Source organism: Callithrix jacchus, chromosome 8 (assembly GCF_049354715.1).
Source record: "Callithrix jacchus isolate 240 chromosome 8, calJac240_pri, whole genome shotgun sequence".
Classification (NCBI taxonomy): domain Eukaryota; kingdom Metazoa; phylum Chordata; class Mammalia; order Primates; family Cebidae; genus Callithrix; species Callithrix jacchus.
Window position 1 is genome coordinate 9,295,984 of NC_133509.1, and position 20,876 is coordinate 9,316,859.

Here is a 20,876-nt window from a genome sequence, read left to right on the forward strand (position 1 = left end):
TTAGACTTGTAGGCCATTCTGTCTGTATGGTCCTAAGGCGGTATAAGGGATCAGGAGACTGAGTCCTAAGAGGTGACGTCCCCCATGTGCTGTAGCTTAGCGGCACAGGTGAGGCCAGCTGGATGCTGCCCTCAACTGATCCCCACACCCACACTGCACCCCTACTTCTAGTTCAGACCTCCTTAGTCACAGGGCCCCTTGTATCTTGCCGAGGAATTCTGGCAATCTGTTAGAGCTCTTGGCAGTGTGCTGTGGGATCTCTGACTCTGCCGCCAGTGAGAACTGCTGTAAGAGAAGATGGAAGAAGGATAAAGACTTCAGTTTCGCATTAATGGTGCAGGTGGGGCAGGAGGGGTGGCTTGGAGTAGGCAGTGATGTGGTTGTTCATGTAGATTATACATTTACTATTTTTTTTCTTGTATATGCAATAAACTCAATAAGCAAAAACAAAACGAATAAGCAAAAGATCTAAGGGAAAAATTGTTTCCTTTCTTTTTTTTTTTTTTTGGATACAGTTTGCTCTGTTGCCCAGGTTGGAGTATAGTGACACAATCTCGGCTCACTGCAACCTCTGCCTCCCAGGTTCAAGCTATTCTCCTGCCTGAGTCTCCTGAATAGCTGGGACTACAGGTGCAAGTCACCACACCTGGCTGATTTTTGTATTTTCAGTAGAGATGGGGTTTCACCATGTAGACTAGGCTGATCATTATTTTCTTTCTAATGTGATGAAAACATTTTTACATTTCCTCTGAATTAAACCATATGAACACATACAGCTATCATTCTAGTTCACTCTGACTCAGTGCTGTATGTCCCTGGAGCTTCGCTTCTGCATCTCCTCACAGCCCCTTCCAAGCCCCAGTGAAGCCAGCACCAGGAGCCAATCCAGGTACCTGGTTTGGGCTGGCTGGTTAGTTACAGTCATCTCAGGGACCCTTCCCTTAGCAGGCAGGAGCTGCTGGAAATCTTAAAGGTGCTCTACTTTGAAACAGAAGCAAACATTTTAAATCTTAAGTTTTCTGTATCCGCCTAAGATGCTGGCCCAAAAGAATCTCCCCTAGACCCTGGCCCAAGTGATCTTTATTTCTGTTTGGAAGTTGGGAAATGTTCTTTATTTCCATGTGAGAGGTAATGTAGGGGTTATAGATATCAGCTCCTATTCTCAGGGGCCTTTTTCTGTGTGCCTACAGACAAGCCATGAATATGTGGAAAGTGAAGCAGTAGCATTCACAAAAGTTAGGTGTATGTTTTGGTTTTGTAGCATGTGTGCACACGTTCCAATCTATAGTCTATAGAGTCTGTATGTATAGCTGTGTATTTACAGTATACATACATGCACGTATAGACAGGCACATGTGGTACCAAAGAGAAACAATGCTGAGCTTCCTTTTGATGCTTGGGAAGGCCTCCAAGGGTTAAATTGTTGAGACATGGGCCTTCAGGGGTGGGTTGGGTTTTGAGATTGGAGGTAAGGAGTGCATGCCATAGCCAGTGGGATTGGAGCAACAGTGTGGGCGTTTGATGTCAAAATCTGAAGTCTTTTTTGGACTCCCCAGGATGGTGATGATGAGTGAGGCTTGGCCTGTGAGATATGTGCTGGGTTCCCTGGTGGGGTTTCTTGCCTGGTTGAACTGGGACCTCTAACCTTGTATTGCTGAGGTTGGGGATAAAATTCCCAGTGCTTCAGAAGCATCAGGAAACCACTGGCTGTATTAGGCTAAAGCAGACCCTGTCTAATGAGAAGCCCACTTGGTTTATCAGCTGCTGTTGGGTGGAGGTGTTTGAGCAAGGCAGGAGGGTCCCTGGCCTCTCAAGTTGGTGAGAGCAGTATGTCACAGACAAAAGTGATGACCTCATAGCCTTAGAAAGAGTGGATGGATATGCCTTGGAAATTGTACAGAAAACTTCTTTCATCTTACTCCTGCAGGAAAACAAGTAGACGCTCTTTGACACATTTTATTTCAACTGGGAATGCATGCGCTTATGGCTGTGTACAGTCAGGCTTTAAGTTTGATTCCAGGGCTGTGCTTTTAGCTTTTGGGTCTTACTCACTGCCAATCTCTTTGTCTCAAGGGGAAAAATGCTGTTGTGATGATATAAGTACAAGACGACCATTAATGAAAGAACTATAAAAGTGGAAGAATAAAGCAGTTACTCTGAATCCTACAGCCACTTACCATTATGATAGATTTCCTCCTAGTCTTTTTCTCTGTGTATATTTAAAAGTTTGTGACTCTTCCAGATTATAAATGGGGAAAATACAAAAAATATTTTAAAAATTACCTGAATATATGACTTATCTTGGAGATAACCACTGTTAACATTTTAGTGTGTTTCCTTAGTTTTAAAATACATAGATATGTGCATATACTTCTGTTCATTAAAATTAGTTTATTTTTATATAGTTTACATTCTGTTCAATTTTATATTTTTCAAATATTGAGAATGCTTACGAGGTTACTGAAGCCAAAATGTAATTTAAATGGATATATCAAAACGTATGTGATCATTTCCTGTATTTGTCATGGTGGGAAATTATCTTAATGCTGTGGTAGCCTCCAAGGACACTATCCCAGAAGTCACTAACAGAAAGGCTCACAGATGAGATTAAGATGATTGAATCATTCCATTTATTAAGTGAATTTAAGCACAGAAAGAGAAGTAAGAGGAAGGAGATGGAGTAAGTTAGGTCCATCAGGGTAGGTGGACCACACTGCTTGTATTCTGGCTCAGGCAGTGTTCATATCCGGACCCTATGTCTGCCACACACCCTTCCGCTCCACTGACATGGTCGTGAGGGCCAGATCTGAGAATGAGCAAGGGGACTCGAGACAGCCCAGCTACCTGCTCTGTTGGGGAAATGCAGGGATGGTGTCTGGCAAAGCTATCACTGAGGAACAGCCCCTCTTGAGTGTCCAGAACTTTCTTTTTTGTTTTTTGTTTTTTTTTTGCCTGTCTCAGGCAAACAAGTTGGGCCAGAATGAGTGTCACCAATGGGTGGCTGATCTTAGATATTAATGAATACTGAGCCACCACTTGGTTTTTCTTTTCTTTTTTATCTTTAGTTTTAAGAGATCATCGACATTTTTTTCTGAAATAAACTTAAAAGATATCCACCCATTTTGTCAGATGTATTCTGTAGCAATTTAAGTACTAAAATCAGTTTCAGTCTCAATCCTTAATAATAATATGTTAATCATATTTCAGATGTTTAGCTTTCTTACGGCTAAAAAGAAACACAGGCATAAGCCTACATACTATCCACCTGCTAGTCCTGCAACATGATTTTAATAAACTGGTACTGATACTTGAACAATTTCTATGATGTCAGCAGGGAGATATCCACAAAAGTGATTATGGAGTGGCTGTTGCTTAATCCATTTCAAGATCTGATCTACATTATTTTCTAGCTATTCTGGCTAATTGCTGGGCAGCTGATGCACGATTTCTTCCTTGTAGGATGCTGTGGCTTCTTCGTAAAGAACTTGAAAAAAATCTCACACTGAATATTGTCTGTTAGTTTCTTCTCATTATAACCCCTTGTTTCAAGTCTTTCATCAATACATTGGTATCTGTTCTCGCACAAAAACTATATGAAACCAGCGTTCAGGGAAAAACCACAACCATAGTAATCAACAATAACTCTACCTTCTCATCAACTACTCTGTCGTCATCTAAAATGGGACAAGCATACGATGCTCTTCATCGTAGCCATCATACAATTGTTCTTCTTGAGCTAAATCACCCACATTAATGTATTTCAGTCCTGATTTTGACTCAAGTTCTTTGCCTAGTGGGGTTTTTCCAACCCCTGATGTACCGGCGAGCAGGATATTCAGAAACAGTGTGGTCCCAATGGTTCCAAGTGTGCCCTTCGCACTAGGGGGAGGAGCCGGAAGGGACACTGCTTGGTATTTCTATCCCTTCCAACCTGTGTTCAGACTACATACCCTCCTCTTTCTTCATTTACGGCTGGCGTCTCACAGCTGCGTGCTTGTTTACTTTCTGTACTTCACATACCTTAGGCGTTTCATCCATCTTATTTGGTTTTGTTGTCTTCTCTACAGCAGAATGGAACCTCCCTAAAACACACGTTGCACTGTTTATTTCAACTTTTTATTCATATAGGGAATGCTTTGATGGAGTCTTTGCATATAAAGCTGTATTAGTATCTGAGGACAGATTATCAGAAGTGGAATTACTGAGTCTGAAGTAACATTGACAGGGCCTTTTTGTTTTCAAACAGCTTTGCTCTGTCGCCTGGGCTGGGAAGTGTGGTGGCATGATCACGGCTCACTGCAGCCTTGACTTCCCAGGCTCAGTTGACCCTCCCACCTCAGCCTCCTAAATAGCTGGGACTACAGGTGTGCACCATCATGCCCGGCTAATTAAAAAAAAATGTTTTTAGAGACTGGATCCTTGTTGCCAGGACTGGTCTTGAACTCCTGGGCTCAGGCAATCCTCCCACCATGGCCTCCCAAAGTGTTGGTATTACAGGTGTGAGCCACTTTTTAGGGCTTTTATCGTCTACCGTGAAGTAAGTATTGGAGAGAGAAATAGCAGAGAACTCTTGTTGCGGCTTTACATGCAGGCGGGGTCTCCTGCCTCGTCCTGTCTCCAATCCCTGCCCCTCCCTTGCCTCTCTTGTTTTTGGTACTTTTTTCTCTTATTTTACTTTAAAAAAAATAGGACACTACATCCACAGAGGGCAGACAAGTAGGGAAAATAATTATGACTCCTACCTCTGTCTCTCAGGTACTAGTTTCCTTCCTCACAGGGAACCTTCCCTCATGGTTTATGTGTGTATTTTTTTTTTTTTTTTTTTTTTTTGAGACAGTCTCACTTGCTCACCCGGGCTAGAGTACAGTGGTACAGTCTCGGTTCACTGCAGCCTCCACCTCCCAGGTTCAAGCGATTCACCTGCTTCAGCCTCCCAAGTAGCTGAGATTACAGGCATGACCACCATGCCTGGCTAATTTTGTATTTTTAGTAGAGACAGGGTTTCTCCATGTTTTTCAGATGGGTCTCGAGTCGCCCTCCTTGGCTTCCCGAAGTGGATTACAGGGTATGCGTGTATTTTTAAGCACAAGTGATAATATACCACATTTCCTTTCAGTAGTTTGTCCTCTATTTTGGAAATCTTTGCAGTTAAGTAAATAAAGGACTTCTGGTTTGGGGAATTTAAAAAATGGCTGGATCGCATTCTATCATATGGATGCACTGCAACTTATTTGCCCAGTTTCCTGTTGATGGACATATTTTGGTCTCTGGTATTTTGTTATACTTAGGTGGGTGCGGTGGCTCACACCTCTTATCCTAGCACATTGGGAGGCCGAGGCAGGCGGATCACCTGAGCTCAAGATTCAAGACCAGCCTGACCAATATAGTGAAACCCCCTCTTTACTAAAAATACAAAAATTAGCTGGGCATGGTGGCTTGCACCTGTAGTCCCAGCTACTCTGGAGGCTGAGGCAGGAAAACTGCTTGAACCCGGGAGGTGGAGGTTGCAGTGAGCCGAAATCATGCCACTGCACTCCAGCCTGGGTGACAGAATGAGATTCTGTCTCAAAAAATAATTTTTTTTTGTTATTCTTAATGAATATTCATGAACACATAGCATTTTGCATATTTGTGAATTTAGGTATAGGAGAAATTCCTAAAAGTAGAATTTTTGGGTCAAAGGAATATACATTTAAAAAGTGGATAGGCATTGCCTAATTTTTCTTTCCGGGGAAAAGATGTCAGAGAAACTCTGTTCCCAAGACTTCTGTTGTCTGCACTGTTGTACTTTCTGATATTTGTCTTTCTGACACAAGAAAAATAGTATCGTCTTTTATTTTGCATTTCTTTTATATGTGGAGTTGAACATCTTTTCACTTGTTGAAGGACTGTCGTATTTTCTTTTCTAACAATTATTCATACTTTTGTGCCTTTTTTCCCTGTTAGGTGGTGTTGGTCTATTCATTTGTTAGAGGTCTGAATTTAGTCCATTGTTTTCATCATGAATAGCTTTTCCTGTATCACTTGTCTTTATAGTATGTATTGCCATTCAGATTTTTTATTAGATTTAGACCCAGTATTCCTACTTTTGGGTGTTGACCCCAAAGACCTGAAGTTTGTGGAGAAGATCTCTGTACTCCCATGTTCACTGCAGTACCGTTCACGGTAGCAAAGTTACAGAATCAACGTAAGTGCCATCAGCAGATGGATAAAGAAAATATGGTACCTATTCACAATGGAATACTATTCAGCCTGAAAAAAGAAATTTGTCATTTGCAACAACGTGGGTGGGGTTTTGTGTTTTTCGTTTTAGGGTTTTTTTGATTTGTTTTTTTAGTAGAGATGAGGTCTTGCTATGTTGCCCAGGCTAGTCTCAAGCTCATGGCTTCAAGCAGTCTGCCCACCTTAGCCTCCCAAAGTGCTGGGATTACAGTTGTGAGCCACTGCATCCAGCATTAATTACTGGGAGTAATTTGAATTTACTGAAAGCTGGTGAACTTTCATCAGGCCAGTGGATTGTATCTGGCTCCCAGACACAGCCTGCAGCTTGCTGCTCTCCAGAGCCCTTTACAACACACTGCCCACTGTCCCTGTTGGCAGCCACAGTCCCGTCCTGGAAGTGGGACCCAGAACAGGTCCTGCAATACTCCTACGAGAGAGACCAGATCTTACTTTTTCAGAAAAGCATTGCTCTTGCTTCACATGGCAAGTAGCAATTTAGCAACAAAACCGTTCCTCTCTGTTTGTTTTCTTGAGAATTTGCTGCCATGATCTGTTGAAACACCTCAACTGTGGTGTTTTAGCCACATAGTCATTTACCTGCTGTGTGACCTTGGGTAAGGATTCCACGTCCCCAATCACTTCTTCCTCAGAAAGTGGGAAACGAGATGGCCCACAATTATGAAGATGAAGTACTGGGTCTAATAATTCCATGTAACTGTGTACCCAGATCAGATGGCAGTTGGCTTCAAATTTTTATGTGTGCAGGAATTCATGGGGAAGGGGTTGTTAAACGTGGATTCTAGGCTTGGCGTGATGGCTCACGTCTGTAATCCCAGCACTTTGGGAGGCTGAGGCGGGCAGATCACTTGAGGTCAGGAGTTCGAGATCAATGTGGCCAATGTGGTGAAACCCTGTCTGTACTAAAAATACAAAAAATAGCCATGCATGGTGGCATGTGCCTGTAATTCCAGCTACTTAGGAGGCTGAGACAAGAGAATCCTTGAACCCGGGAGGTGGAGGTTGCAGTGAGCTGAGATTGCACCACTGTACTCCAGCCTCGGCAACAGAGCGAGACCCTGTCTCAAAAACGAACAAAAAACAGGTGGATTCTTGGGCTCAGGAATGGGATCATCTTCAGTGGTTCTCAGGCAGGTAGCCCATGTTCCACCCTTTGAGAGCCTTAAGTTAGAGTCGGGGAAAGCTGGTCAGGGGGACGTTTTCCGTGATGGCTCCCCCATCACCTAACCCCCTCCTTCAACAGTGATCTGTTTCTAGCTTAGGTTTAGTTGTAACATCCCTAATTCAGGTTTTTAGACTCTAAGGACCATTACAAATATATGTAATAATAGATAAGCACATCTATGTAGAGGGAGAGAGATGCAGACAGACACAGGATTAGCTGCTTTTTGTTCTGAGACTAATTGTATTTTTTTTTTCTCACCTCATTGATTACTTAAAGACTTGAAATTTACCTCCCATAAAAAAATGCCAGGAGTTTGAATTATGATGGCAGGTATTTAGATGTCTTTCTGGGTGTTGGCAAATGCTAGAACCAGGCCTGTAGACTTCCCTGGTGCTTTGGTAAAGAGAGGTTGGTCTTTCTGTCCAGCAACCTGTGGGCAGCTGTGTAGAAGGGCCCCATGCAGCAAGCCCTGTGGATTACTGTCAGTCTGTGATGTGACATGCGTCCCATCTAGTAGCTTCCAGGCTCAGGTGATTGGCTGCTGTTTCCTTATGGTGTGAGTCACAGCTGGTTGCCCATTGTCTTAATTAACAAGAAGCTTTCACTTGGCTCTGGGTTAGGGGTTAGCCTAGTGTTTCCAAATGTTAGTGTGAATGTAAGTCACCAGGGGTTACAATGTGGATTCTAATTCAGCAGATCCAGTAGGAGCCTGAGGATCTGCTTTTCCGACAGGCTCCCAGGTAGGGACCTTATTATCTAGGGACCTCACTTGGAGTGGCAAAGGATTAGGAGTCAGACCCATTAACCTAGATTTAAAGCCTGGCTCCGCCATTTCAAGCTGTGCTACCTTGTGTGACTTTGTTTACTCAAGTTGCTTTGCTGAAGCTGTTTCTTCTTTGCATGGCAGGGATAATACGATTCAGTGGGATAAAGCACCTAGCTGGACAAGTGTCAGCATTCCAACCAGACAATTGTTTGTAAGATTAGAAAGAAGTAAAGAACACCAGTAATTCTATGGTCACCAAAATATATCAGAGCAATAAATTTTGAACAAATCAGGAGGCTTACCAATTGAATAGATTTTTGAGGGTGCCAAAGGAAAGTATGAGGCAATGCCTGTGGTTAAGACGTTTTTCCTGTAATACATGTTTATTGTTCATCCTGTCCTGAGACCTCCGAGAAATAGTTTCCCATACAAACGCTGCGTGTAGGCCAGTACGATCTAGCAATGCTGGTTTGCTTGGAGAGTAGGGGTTTATGAGAATGAGATTTCTGATTCCCAGGTTTCATAATTCGATACAGAGAAGCTAACCTATTTTTTGGTAAGCCGTTTTTTGGAAATAATTGCTATTTTGATGGAGACATGCAAGGATATAGGAAAAAAACAAGTCAGTTTCTCCTAATATCCTCTTAACAACACTTAGCACAGATTATTACTTTGTGATCTCTGGTCACCAGGGTGTGTGGGGATTTCTCCCCACATAGCCAGCAAGCAATTCTCCGGGGGATTGATTGTCCTGCAGACACCAGCTGGGTATCCTCTAATTCAATTCTGTTTTGACAGTACCTAGAGATAGTATCAGGTCCCACAGGTTGATGGCTGAGTCCCACAACACTGCTCTCTACTTAAGATGCCAGTGGCCAGCACGGATTGTGGCCTGAGCTGCTGACTGACAGGCTATACATTGGAGGTTCCCATGACACCCTATTTGGATTCAGTTAATTTGCTAGAGCAGCTCACTCTCATAACTCAGGGAAACATGATGGAAAAGAAGCACAGCGTGAGGTATGGAGAGAGAACTTAGAGTGCCCATGCCCGTTCTGGGTAGACGTACCACCCGCCAGGAACCTGCATGTGTTCAGCTACCTGGAAGCTCCCAGAACCCTGTCCATTTGAGTTTTCATGGAAGCTTCGTTATGTAGGAGTGACTGAGTAAATCATGTGCCGTGCATGTTCAAGTCAACCTTCAGCCCCGCTCCTCTCCTCTGAGGCTGGGAGTGGGCCTGAAATCAGTCCCAGCTTTCTCATGGAGTCTGTGAGCAGCCACCATCCTGAAGCTGTCTAGGATACCCCAGTCATCAGTCATCTCATTAGTACACAAAAGGCACTCTTACCACTCTGGAGAGCCCCAGAGCTTTAGGGGCTGTCAGGAAACCGGGAAGAAGACCAAATATATGTTCCACACTATTGTAAGGCAGTTGCCCATATTCTTTCTACTTCTCTACACAGAATTAGGAGATGAGGGTTGTGATCCTGGCTCTGTCCCTAAGCGGCATGGGACTTGAGGAAGTCCTGCAGCTCTGGGCCTTTGCTCTGTCCAGGCTCTGAGAGAGCACAGGCTTTGTCTGCCTTATTCACTGCTAGGTATGGTATCATTCTGGAACCTTGGGTGGATTTGAGTGAACTTCCCTGGATGAGTGGAAAGTAGGTTAGATGTGATTTTACTGCTTGGGAGCCACATTCCTATGTGTCAGATGTGTGTTAAGAACACTTCTGTTCTTACTCTTTGTACTGTTCTACAGGGAGTTAGACATGGCTGCCCATGGGAATCACTGGGCACTCAAGTGCCTCTGGGTCACATGCAAAATTCGAAAACCTCCCCACTACTCCTAGATTCTGATGTAATTGATCCTGGGGTGCAGCCTATGCATCAGGATTTTAAAAACCCTTCTAGGTGGTCTGTGGCAGTGGTGTGATCCTGGCTACTTGGAAGTCTGAGGCAGGAGGATTGCTTGAGCCTGGGAATTTAAGACCAGGCAGGACAACAGTGAGACCCTGTCTTTCTTTAAACAAACACCAACCACAGAAACAAATTCTCCAGGTAATTCTAGTATTTAGCCAGGATTGCGTATTATTGGATTCGATAACTTGATTTTTTTTTTTGGTTCTTAATACACTCTGTTGCCTGAGTTGGAGTGCATGATTGCAGCTCACTGCAACCTCCACCTCTTGGGTTCAAGCAATCTCTGCCTCAGCCTCCTGAGTAGATGGGATTACAGGCACCTACTGCCACGCCTGGCTAATTTTTTATTTTAGTAGAGATGGGGTTTCATTACGTTGACCAGGCTGTTCTTAAACTCCTGACCTTGTGATGTGCCTGCCTCAGCCTCGCAAAGTGCTGGGATTACAGGTGTGAGCCACTGTGCCTGGCCGGTATGTTTTAAATTTTCATACAGTAACTCGTGTGTGTGTGTCTGTGTGTGAACATGTCTGACTTTTGAAAAATGCACGAAGTCTTGTGACTGCTACCACTCTCAAAATTTCTAGCATCCAGTTTTCACAAATGTACTTTTGGAGTTTTGCTACTTGGAAGAAACATTCGGCCTTCCACTGACATTTATTGTTAGTATTATTGCTGTTTCTTCTGAAATCCAGTATCTTAAATAATAAGTATAAATTTCAAGGCTGGGCGCAGTGGTTCACGCCTGTAATCCCAGCACTTTGGGAGACCGAGCGTTTGAGACCAGCTTGACCAACATGGTGAAACCCTGTCTCTACCAAAAATACAAAATTAGCCCAGCGCGGTGGCGCGCCTGTAATCCCAGCTACTCAGGAGACTGAGGCAGGAGAATCGCTTGAACCTGGGAGGCGGAGTTTGCGGTGAGCCGAAATGGCGCCATTGCACTGCAGCCTGGGCAAGAAAAGCTAAACTTGTCTCAAAAAAAAAAAAAAAAAAAAAAAAAAAAAGAAAAAAATTCAAAACTGTTTTCTAGCCCTTCTTTGCCATGTAGTTTGGAGACCCTCATACTCAGTTGTTTAGTGGTTTACAGTGTTGGCTGCTTAGTAGAATCACCGGGGAAACTTTTACTGCTGCAGCAAATGCTCAGGCTGTGCTTTTTTTTTTTTTTTTTTGAGACGGAGTTTCGCTCTTGTTACCCAGGCTGGAGTGCAATGGCGCGATCTCGGCTCACCGCAATCTCTGCCTCCTGGGTTCAGGCAATTCTCCTGCCCCAGCCTCCGGAGTAGCTGGGATTACAGGCACACACCACCATGCCCAGCTAATTTTTGTATTTTTTAGTAGAGACGGGGTTTCACCATGTTGACCAGGATGGTCTCGATCTCTTGACCTCGTGATCCACCCGCCTCGGCCTCCCAAAGTGCTGGGATTACAGGCTTGAGTCACCGCTCCTGGCCCAGGCTGTGCTTTTTTAAAAAGCTGCTCAGGTTTCTGCTGTCTTGTTTTTTCTTCTGTGGCACCAATTTGGGTGCATTTTTGAAAAGAAGGAATCTGAGAAAAGGACTAATTAGTACCTATTGATTATTGGAGAGGGTTAAATGCTGTTAATAAATTTTTGTATTTTTGCTTACCTGTGGTGGAATCCTGCTGATCTCGACGGCACATTTGTTTGGTCTTCCTCCCTGGGCTGTCTGAACAGCGCTGTAATAGTGTAGATGTGCCATCTTGCGGCGTGATAGCGTCTGTGGGCGTGAGGGAAGAGATGGATGCCCTCTGCTTGGGCTTTGTGAAGTCAGCAGGATGCTTTCCTGACAGCTGTTTGCAAGAATAAGTGCTGTAATTGTAATTTTTAAAAATATTTTACAATTTTTAGTAGACCTGAAATAATTGTACATATTTATAGGATACAGAATGATATTCTGATAAGTGTGTATGCGTGTCATGATCACATCAGGATAATTAGCATATCCGTCACCTCAAACATCACTGTGTTGGGAACATTCAAAATCTACTCTTCTGGCTACTTCAGAATATACAGTAAGTTATAGTTAACCACATTCACCCTAGAACTCTGTCATTGCAGTTTTTAAAAGGTGTTTTCTAAACAGGTGGTGTTCAAGGAACACCTTTACCTCTAGGACTGACAGTTCCTTGATATTTGGGAGTGGGGGGTCTAAGCTTCAGTAGTGCTTAGTCCAGAAGCTGGACCAGCTTACCTGGAGGTCTCAGCTCATAGAAAGTGTAGTAATACCACACAGTTTCTAAAACACTGTAAAAAAAGATGATCTTATTTGATATTCATATAACAAACCTGTTTTATGGACGTAGAAACAGAGCCTCAAGGAAGGTGGTGATTTACTTGCTCAGATCCCTCAGCTGAGTGTTTCACTTTTCTCTGCCCACAGTTTTGATTGCTCAGCCAGTGTAAAGTTAGACTTATCCTAGAGGTGAGATGATGGATGAGGATGTTGAAGGATTATTTTAAGGATGGGTTGGGAGGTACAGTTCTAGCAACTTTCAACCTGAATGATTGTCCTGCTCTTGTACTTTGGGGATTTCTGGTCTCAATCGCCTAGTTCAGGCATCTCAACAGGGCACCCTTTCCTTTGTATAGTGTTGAGGCCCCTCAGTGTTTTGCCCACTCCCTTGTCTGGGATAGTGCACCACCTCCTATGCTCTATTAAGAGCAGCAGACTTGGCTGGGCGAGGTGGCTCATTCCTGTAATCTCAGCACTTTGGGAGGCTGAAGTGGATGGATCACTGGAGGTCAGGAGTTCGAGACCTGACTGGCCAATGTGGTGAAACCCTGTCTCTACTAAAAATACAAAAATTAGCTGGGCGTGGTGATGAGCGCCTGTAACCCCAGCTACTCAGAGGCTGAGGTGAAGAATGGCTTGAACCCAGAAGGCAGAGGTTGCAGAGAGCTGAGATTGTGCCACTGCACTTCAGAGCCTGGGCAACAGAGTAAGACTGTCACCACAAAAACAAAACAAAAAAACCACCAGTGTTTTCTTTGTTTTTACTGTTCTAATATCGTCTCCATTCTTTCATCAAGAGTTGAAGAGTAATGTATTAGCCCTTGGATATTAAGTACCTACCCTTCTGGCCCATTAGCCCTCATGCTCACAGGGCTACTTCAAACTGTTGTCATCAGTACTTTGCACTGAATGCAGTAGAACTTACCCAAGCCCTCAAAGCCGAAGTGTTAGATTGGAACTCAGCTGTGTCAGATGAATAAATTGTTTCCAAGTTGTACAGTGGAAAGTTCATTTCAGGGACAGATGTACTTAGAGAAACAAATCCTGTCCCTGTTGTGTAGGCTCTAGGACCTCCTTCAAATATTCTTCCTCTTGGGTTTTAGATTTGGGGTTTTAGTTTGATTTTGGAATCTACAGGATTCAATATGTACTTTCTAAGGAGACAAAAAGAAGTTGTACCTATAAGTTAGAATGTTAAATTCTCCCCTCTAAACTCTTTCTATATGAGGAAGTATATGTCCACTTGATAGATTCAGGTCATTTGTGAATCAATAAACCTAGGACTGTCATTCTGCAAAATTGTTAACAACTTCTAAGAACAAATGGAATGCTTTAAAAAAATCTAGGGGTAAGTATATCCCATTTGATCTACTTTGGAGAGAGTAAGTGCTTTATATATAACCTGCTGATCACCATAATAAAATATCTCTATTCTTCAGAAAAACATAAAATGCAAAAGATTTTAAAGTATAGAGCATCCTGTAACTTACTTCTGGTAGAGGATTTAGGAGATTCATTTGTGATTTGCAAAGGGAGAATACCCATGGAGTCTAAATTTCGGGGCCAACCCCAGCAAAATCCATAGCTTATCTGCAGGCAAAGATGACTTTGTCTCCCTACTCATTCCCTCTTTACCCTTAGCCAAATTGTGAGCAGACATTTTAGGAAGCTTAAACAATGAAACTCTGAGGCAGTGCTGATAGAATTGAGGCATGCTTTCTTGAAAGCATTTTCGTTTTATACAGATAAGATGTTGGGAGTGGGAGAAGGTTATACTGTTACAGTAAATCATACCTGTGCCAAGATCGAGTGGTGGGTGGGATTGGTACCTCAGCCCACTGGGCTGTGAATAGTCCTCATGGTAGTGACGGTGGCATTCTCAACAAATCTGTCACCCAGTGGGCCCATGTCCTGAAAAGAACAGCATATATGATTGGAGTGATAATGCACCTTCACGGGGAGTGGGCTCTCCAGAGATGAGAGGTCTATAGGCAAATTAAGACAAGGGCCTGATGGAGGATGTGATTAAAGTTAGCATCACTGTGAAAGGGTATCAGCAGGGGGACTGCAGTTTGTCTGTCAAATACCTGAGCACTGGAATTAGTGGGCATCTTGGAAACTAGAGGAAGGTAGTTCCGGTGCCTGGTGGGGGCAGGTTGTTAAACCAAGGGGGTCATTATCTCAGGCGAATCATTCGGACATTGAGCATCTACCTGACATGAAGCACTCATTGGGAGAGATTTGTAATGTTTAAGGAGTGCTTCTTGCTGTCTCTCTGGCCATCGTCGCTACCCTTTTGTTTGCAGCTTTTATTCATTCAACATTCACTGAAGACCTCCCATGTGCCAGAAGACCATTACTAATGATCTTAAGACCCCTTTTAGGCACAGGAGACCAAAAAAAAAAAGATTAAAAGTCTACTTTGACTTCATTGTTAAACTTCCAACTGCTCATTTTGCAGATGCATGTAAATACTTAAACCACAATAAATAAATTCAAACAAACTCATCATTGTGTCCCAAGGGTTCATTAATCATAAAAAATAAAGCAGGCGGGACATGATGGCTCACAACTGCAATCCCAGTGCTTTGGGAAGCCGAAGTGGGTGGATCACCTGGGGTAAGTTGTTCAAGACCAGCTTCTCCAACATGGTAAAACCTGTCTCTACTAAAAATACAAAATATTAGCTGGGTGTGGTAATGGGTGCTTGTAGTCCCAGCTACTCCGGAGGCCGAGGCAGGAGAACCACTTGAATCCAGGAGGCAGAGGTTGCACTGAGCCGAGATTACGCCACTGCACTCCAGCCTGGGTGATAGCCGTCTCAAAATGAATGAATGAATGAATGAATCAATAAAAAACAAACCTTTTTCACATGAGTAAACATCTTGGTCTTCAAGGAGTGCTCTGTAAAACTGGGAGTGACCTAAGAACCAATCACATCAAACGAGGTACGCAGGTAGAGAGAGATGCTGGACATTATGAGAATATGGACAGGTAGTAGGTGGCGCTTTCTCTAAAGGAGGTAAGGAAAGAAGTGTCAGCCATAGCATGGTCATTTTGGGACTGTGGTGGGTGGTATTGAAGAGGGAGGAGGTGAGAAAACGCTTGCGGAAGCCAGGATCTGAACTTTGGAACTCTTGAGAAGTCCAGCATAGTGGGAGTTTTAGGAGTGGTGAGGGACTTGAGAGATAAGTACGTGCTAAAATGTGATGGGCCTTTCTGCCTAAGGCAGTGTTTGGATTTGATCCCAAAAGGCCTTAGTCTGGGGATTCACAGGGTCAGGATGCATGATCCAGGTGGAAAGGCAGAATTAATATTCGTGGAGAGGATTACCAGCGAGTTCAGGCAGTAACATAGCCAAGATATGCTCGTACGCACCTAATGCTTCATGGGGGTTGCTGGAATCTGGAGGTATTTCCCCAGTCCATCTCAGCTTTGTTATTCCATTGGGGTTTGCTCTGGTCCCTGCTGATGACAGATCAGGAAGATGACTAACCTGTTAAGGTGAGATTCATGTGCTGTAGGAACTAGGCTGTGAAATTCTGAAGTCAGAATAAGAAGCTGACTTACATTTACACACAGGGCTGCTAAGATGACTTACGTTTGGGGTTAGGGGTGAAGCGTGGTGGTGAAAAGTGGGTAGGTAATCGAGTCACCCCAAGTAGACAATTTTTATACCTGTGTTACGGGTATGAGGTTTCATACTGTTCTCTCTACTTTTGCATATGTTTAAAAGTTTCTGTAACAACATTAAAAATAGGAAGAATAATAGCTTCACATGTTTTCCTGAGAATTAAATGAAGTAACACAAGTAAAGATCCTGTATTGACTGTTGCTATTATTGGCCACTGTCTTGGCTAAATTTCACTTTTCCTTCCTCACTCTATTATATCTTGCTCTCGACTTTCTTGGTCTATTCTGTTTCCGGCCTGGAATTTGCCTTGTGGATTTTGGACAGTTTAGCTTTTCTGGCTTTGACCCTGGATGATGCCTGTGTATCTTCTCTGGCCCATCCTGCCCAGGGAACCACCCTGACCAACTCCCCAATCCTATCGCCTACCCAGGGTCAGCCCTGCTGGATTGAACCTTGTTTGCTCAGGTCCGTGTGTGTGTGTTGGATGGGAGAGGAGGGGACTGAGACGGAAAGAAAATGAGCCATAGAAAGTACACTTGACAGTATTCCAGTATCCTCCTTTATACAGTGGATTTCTTCCTGAAATGTTTTGTGGCAATTCGATTTTCTTTGCATTATATTTTTATGTGTAGATGTGTATGTATACAGCAGTAAGGTCGGGGAATCTGTGAGCGATGGACGTTATTACATCCATACTTACTGTATCTTCAAGATGTTTGCTTTCATTTTGGATGGCGTCTCGATGATCAGTGACTGTCAGCCTTTTTATGTATTCATTTCTGGCTACTCAGGCTGCTTTGCTATGTTGTGGATTATTTGTAAACAAATAATATATTAGATGAAAAGATTGTTTAAAGGAACCCTGTCGCCAATCCTTTCATGCGATGCAAACAGTATTTATGTAGGACTTGTTAAGTGCCAGATAATATGCTGGGCCGTGTCTTGTCTCTTGCTGATCTGTAAGCTATTCTTTTGAAGTAAATGTTATCTTCTTTTTCACTTTTTCAGAATCACATGCTGAATACAGTAGTCTCTTATTTGAAGGAATTACGTTCCATTTAGTATTTCCAGAACACAGTTGACTGCAGGCAATTGCAACTGCAGATAACAGGAGAACACTATATATACTAGGATCCTTTGGTTCCAAGTAAAAGAAGACCTACCCCACCCACACTGATTCAAGTAACAAGGATAGTTTGCTGGTTTTTGTGACTGCAAAGTCCAGCCAGGGGGTATGTTTCAGGTACGGCTTGATCCAGACATTCGTGTTGGTATCAGGGATCTGGTCACTAGTCCTAGGACTGTCTTGGCTCTGCCTTCCTATGTATGTGGTCCTCACCTTCATGCTGTTGTCACTCATGGTGACAAAAACAGCCTCAGAAGATTCAGGCCTTGTGAATGAGTGCCACATCAACCACAGAGGAGCCGGCAACTTTCACGCAGGATCACAAGCAGAAGTCATGAAATTCATTAAGACTGGATTGACTCAAGTCGTGTTTGCCTTAAACCAGTCATCGTGGCCAGAGAAAGGGACTGTATTGCTTGGCTTGACCTAGGATATGTGACCTAGGACATGTGTCAGCTTCAGCTGTACAATCAAGGAGATGCTGTTTGCTAGGAGGAAATGAGTGCTGGGGAGGCCATCCATAGATCGTCACTACAGGGACAGGGCATGTAGTGCTCTCTGTCCAGCTCCAGCGCCCTTAGTTTTTCCTAAAGCAGCGTTGAATGTCTTCACTGTTCATCCCATTCCTTAGGAAGCCTTGGGTCTTAAGTCACTCTCTAGTGATTTCCCCCATCATCAAATTGTTTAGAAACTCTATATTCTCAACAAGGAAGTTGGACTTCATTAATTTAACATATATTTACTGAGTACCTACTATGCCAAGCTCTAGGTCAGAGGCTGGAGATACAATTATTTGCAATGTGGACATGGCCTCTGTCCTTATAGGGCTTACTGACTAGTGGAAGAGACAGGAATGAAAAACGATGAGACAGATGTAAGGTGGAGCTCTGGGCCTGGCCCGGTGGCTTATTCCTGTAATCCCAGCACTTTGGGAGGCCAAAGCTGGCAGACTACAAAGTCAAGAGATCAAGACTATCCTGGCCAACATGGTGAAACCCTGTCTCTAGTGAAAATACAAAAATTACCTGGACATGGTGGTGCACGCCCGTAGTCTCAGTTACTCGGGATCTGAGGCAGGAGAATCGCTTGAACCCGGGAGGCAGAGGTTGCAGTGAGCTGAGATCATGCCATTGTACTCCAGCCTACCACAGAGCAAGACTCCGTTTCAAAAAAAAAAAAAAAGATGGAGCTCTAATACATGCCTGGCCTTTGTAGAGCCTTGGCAAATAGTTACTGAATGAATGAAATAATTACACAAATATATAATATTAAGCTGTGGTCAGGCTCCATGGGAGCATCTCCGGGGAGGATCTAATAGCTGAAAACCCAGGATAAGCCTTGGGTGATTCAGAGCCTGGGGCTGGTGTGGAGGGAGGAGTGGCCCATGAGGTCCATTTTGGCCTTGACAGACTCTGATGTCCTCAGGGTTAATGAGGGGTCCTGAAGTCTGAGAGAGCCATAAGACAAGTTAGCTGTCATCCTTTGTACTGTAATCATTCATGTTCCTAGAATGACTCATCTCCATTTGAATCTGCTCTTCATGTTAACCCAAATTTCAGATTCCTTAAAAATATTTCTTCTTTCTCCAAGTGTTTTAAAAAATATTGTAGAAGGTGGTTCTTCCCTTAGTAGGTGAGTCCTGGGGGGTCCAAGCCCAGCTCAGCCCCTCTTCCCTAGTCTCCCCCGGTTCCCCAAACTCATAGTGCCTCTTCATCTGGACTCCCCAGCACCTGTGGAGCATTTGCTTCTCTCTCCATCTTTCTGTGGGACTTTTCCAAAAGATTATACGTGGTGCTAAGTGGAAAAGGAGGAGATGTGGGGTTGCTCGTGGATTTTTGGAATGGCTTGTCTCCACAGACACCTGGAAGAAAACCCTGCACAGTGTGGAAAAGGAAGGATTGTGCTTTTCTTTAAAAACAGACACTGATTCCATAGTCTAGCGAAGGTTCTAAATTGGGGCGTGCCTTGGAATAGTTTTCATTTCCTGGAGCACCATTTCTAGCTTATCCGCCCCTGAGCCATCCTACATTTTCCCTTCTCCATCCACACTCATCATCTACCCTTTTAAGAGAAAAATCTTTTAAAAGTAAGTGGGAGTAGAAAAGCTGTTTTTTTTTTTCTTTTTTTAAATCACAGCCTGAGGTTTCCTTCCATTCCTACAATGGCAGGTTCTGATGGAAGTGAGAAATGGTGTCAGGATCAGCTAACTTTAGACTTACTTTCTTTTCTCCTTATCAGTGCTGGTGGCCACACAGTGATTGTGTTAACAACCCTGGACTTGTGCTAAGTGGAGATTTGGGGATGACCTCGGGGTGGTGTACTGTCCTACGCTTTTTTTTTTTTTTAATTGACTGGTGTGTATAGAAAAGTTGGGGGATGAAGAAAAGTACATTTCTTAACTCTTTCTTTCAAAAAGTTCTTGTTGCAATAACCATTAAGGCACTGAAACAGCGTGAAAAGTCCACATTTGTCTGTGAAAGAGGAAAGAGGGAAAGAGAAAAATGACGAGGAAAAGCTGGGGTATCAGGTTAGGAAATGTTTCCAGTGAGGCAGCATCTTTAACCTTGCATTTGCTTAGGTCTCTTGAATCCAACTCTGTTTCTTTCTTTCTGTGTGTGTCAGTGTGTGCTTTCCTGGGTTTTGTGGCAGGATTCCAGGGATAGCAGAGCTGCAAAGCATTTGCAAATTTGCATATCCTTTTTATGTTCAAGTGAATCAATAGTGAACAATTGTTCCCTGTTCTTGGACGGGGGCCTGAAATCCATATTGCTGTGTGTGCACTGGTGAAACTTGGTAATCTCAGAACTCTTATGCGAGCCCAACCTGGCTGGGGTGTAGTGGCAGGGCCTTATTCTGAGTGGTCACTCAATACATATTTGTCAAATGGTTACCCAGAATATCCAAACAAAGCCGGGGGTGTTTACGTCCTAGACGGCTGCTGTCAGTTCTTTCACCATGTTAAGGAGAGAGCGCCATAGAGGATGTGGCTGTGTCTCAGGGATCCAGGTCTTTGGACTGTATCTTCTTTCTGTGCTCTGCTGGTTCTGTGAAACAGCAGACTTTCAGGACATAAGGTGGGGCTGGAACATTCTGGAATCCTGGAAACTTGATAAAGTGGGAGCAGCTGTTTCTGCTTCTTGGGGGAAGAGCAAGTCCTTTGCTTTGACACCATGGGGCTGGCCTGACAGTGTTGGGAGGGAGGTGGGCGCTGATTTCCATCTTTGCCGCCTCTGACGGGGGCTCTTTCCTGACCTGTTGGTGACTGAAGGAGTTGTGCAAACCACTTTGCTTTGCCGAAATTGATTCTTGCTGGAGATTTTCCTTTAAGAAGCTGCAGGACAGGTGAGCTGGGGTAAGGCTAATCGTCATCTGTATTGGGTTCCTGGAGTGGATTGTAAAGTGCTTATAGAGATACTGTGATTGCTGTTTGGTTTGGTTTTTCTCTGATAGAATAGCAATCATTTGGATTCAGCCTTCTGCTTGTGCTGTGTTAATTTTGGTATTTCATTTCTTGCCCCATAGTTGTGAGCTACTAAGATGTTTTGGAAAGGTGAGCCAGAAAGATGGAGGTATTAGTCTTCCTAGGAGCATGCTGTCTGAAGTTTTTTTTTTTTTTTTTTCCATCCAGTTGCAAGGACAGGATAGAGAGCCCCTCTTAGCATACAGCCAATGAGAGTGTAAGTAGCTTATGAGGCCATCTTGGCACCATGGCCAGTGTGGATGGAAAGGCAAAACCAGTTTGGTCGGTGGCCACACAGCCAAGGCAGAGTCCTTT

The 20,876-nt window shown here is 43.7% G+C and overlaps 1 protein-coding gene and 1 pseudogene across 24 annotated transcripts in view; one reads left to right on the forward strand and one right to left on the reverse strand.

Annotated features, from left to right (window-relative positions):
• The window catches only part of TLN2 (talin 2), a 482,025-nt gene that overhangs the window by 144,257 nt on the left and 316,892 nt on the right, over positions 1-20,876 (forward strand). The gene's annotated exons all lie outside the window — the stretch shown is intronic.
• The window catches only part of LOC144577549 (adenylate kinase isoenzyme 6 pseudogene), a 49,511-nt pseudogene continuing 28,821 nt past the window's right edge, over positions 187-20,876 (reverse strand).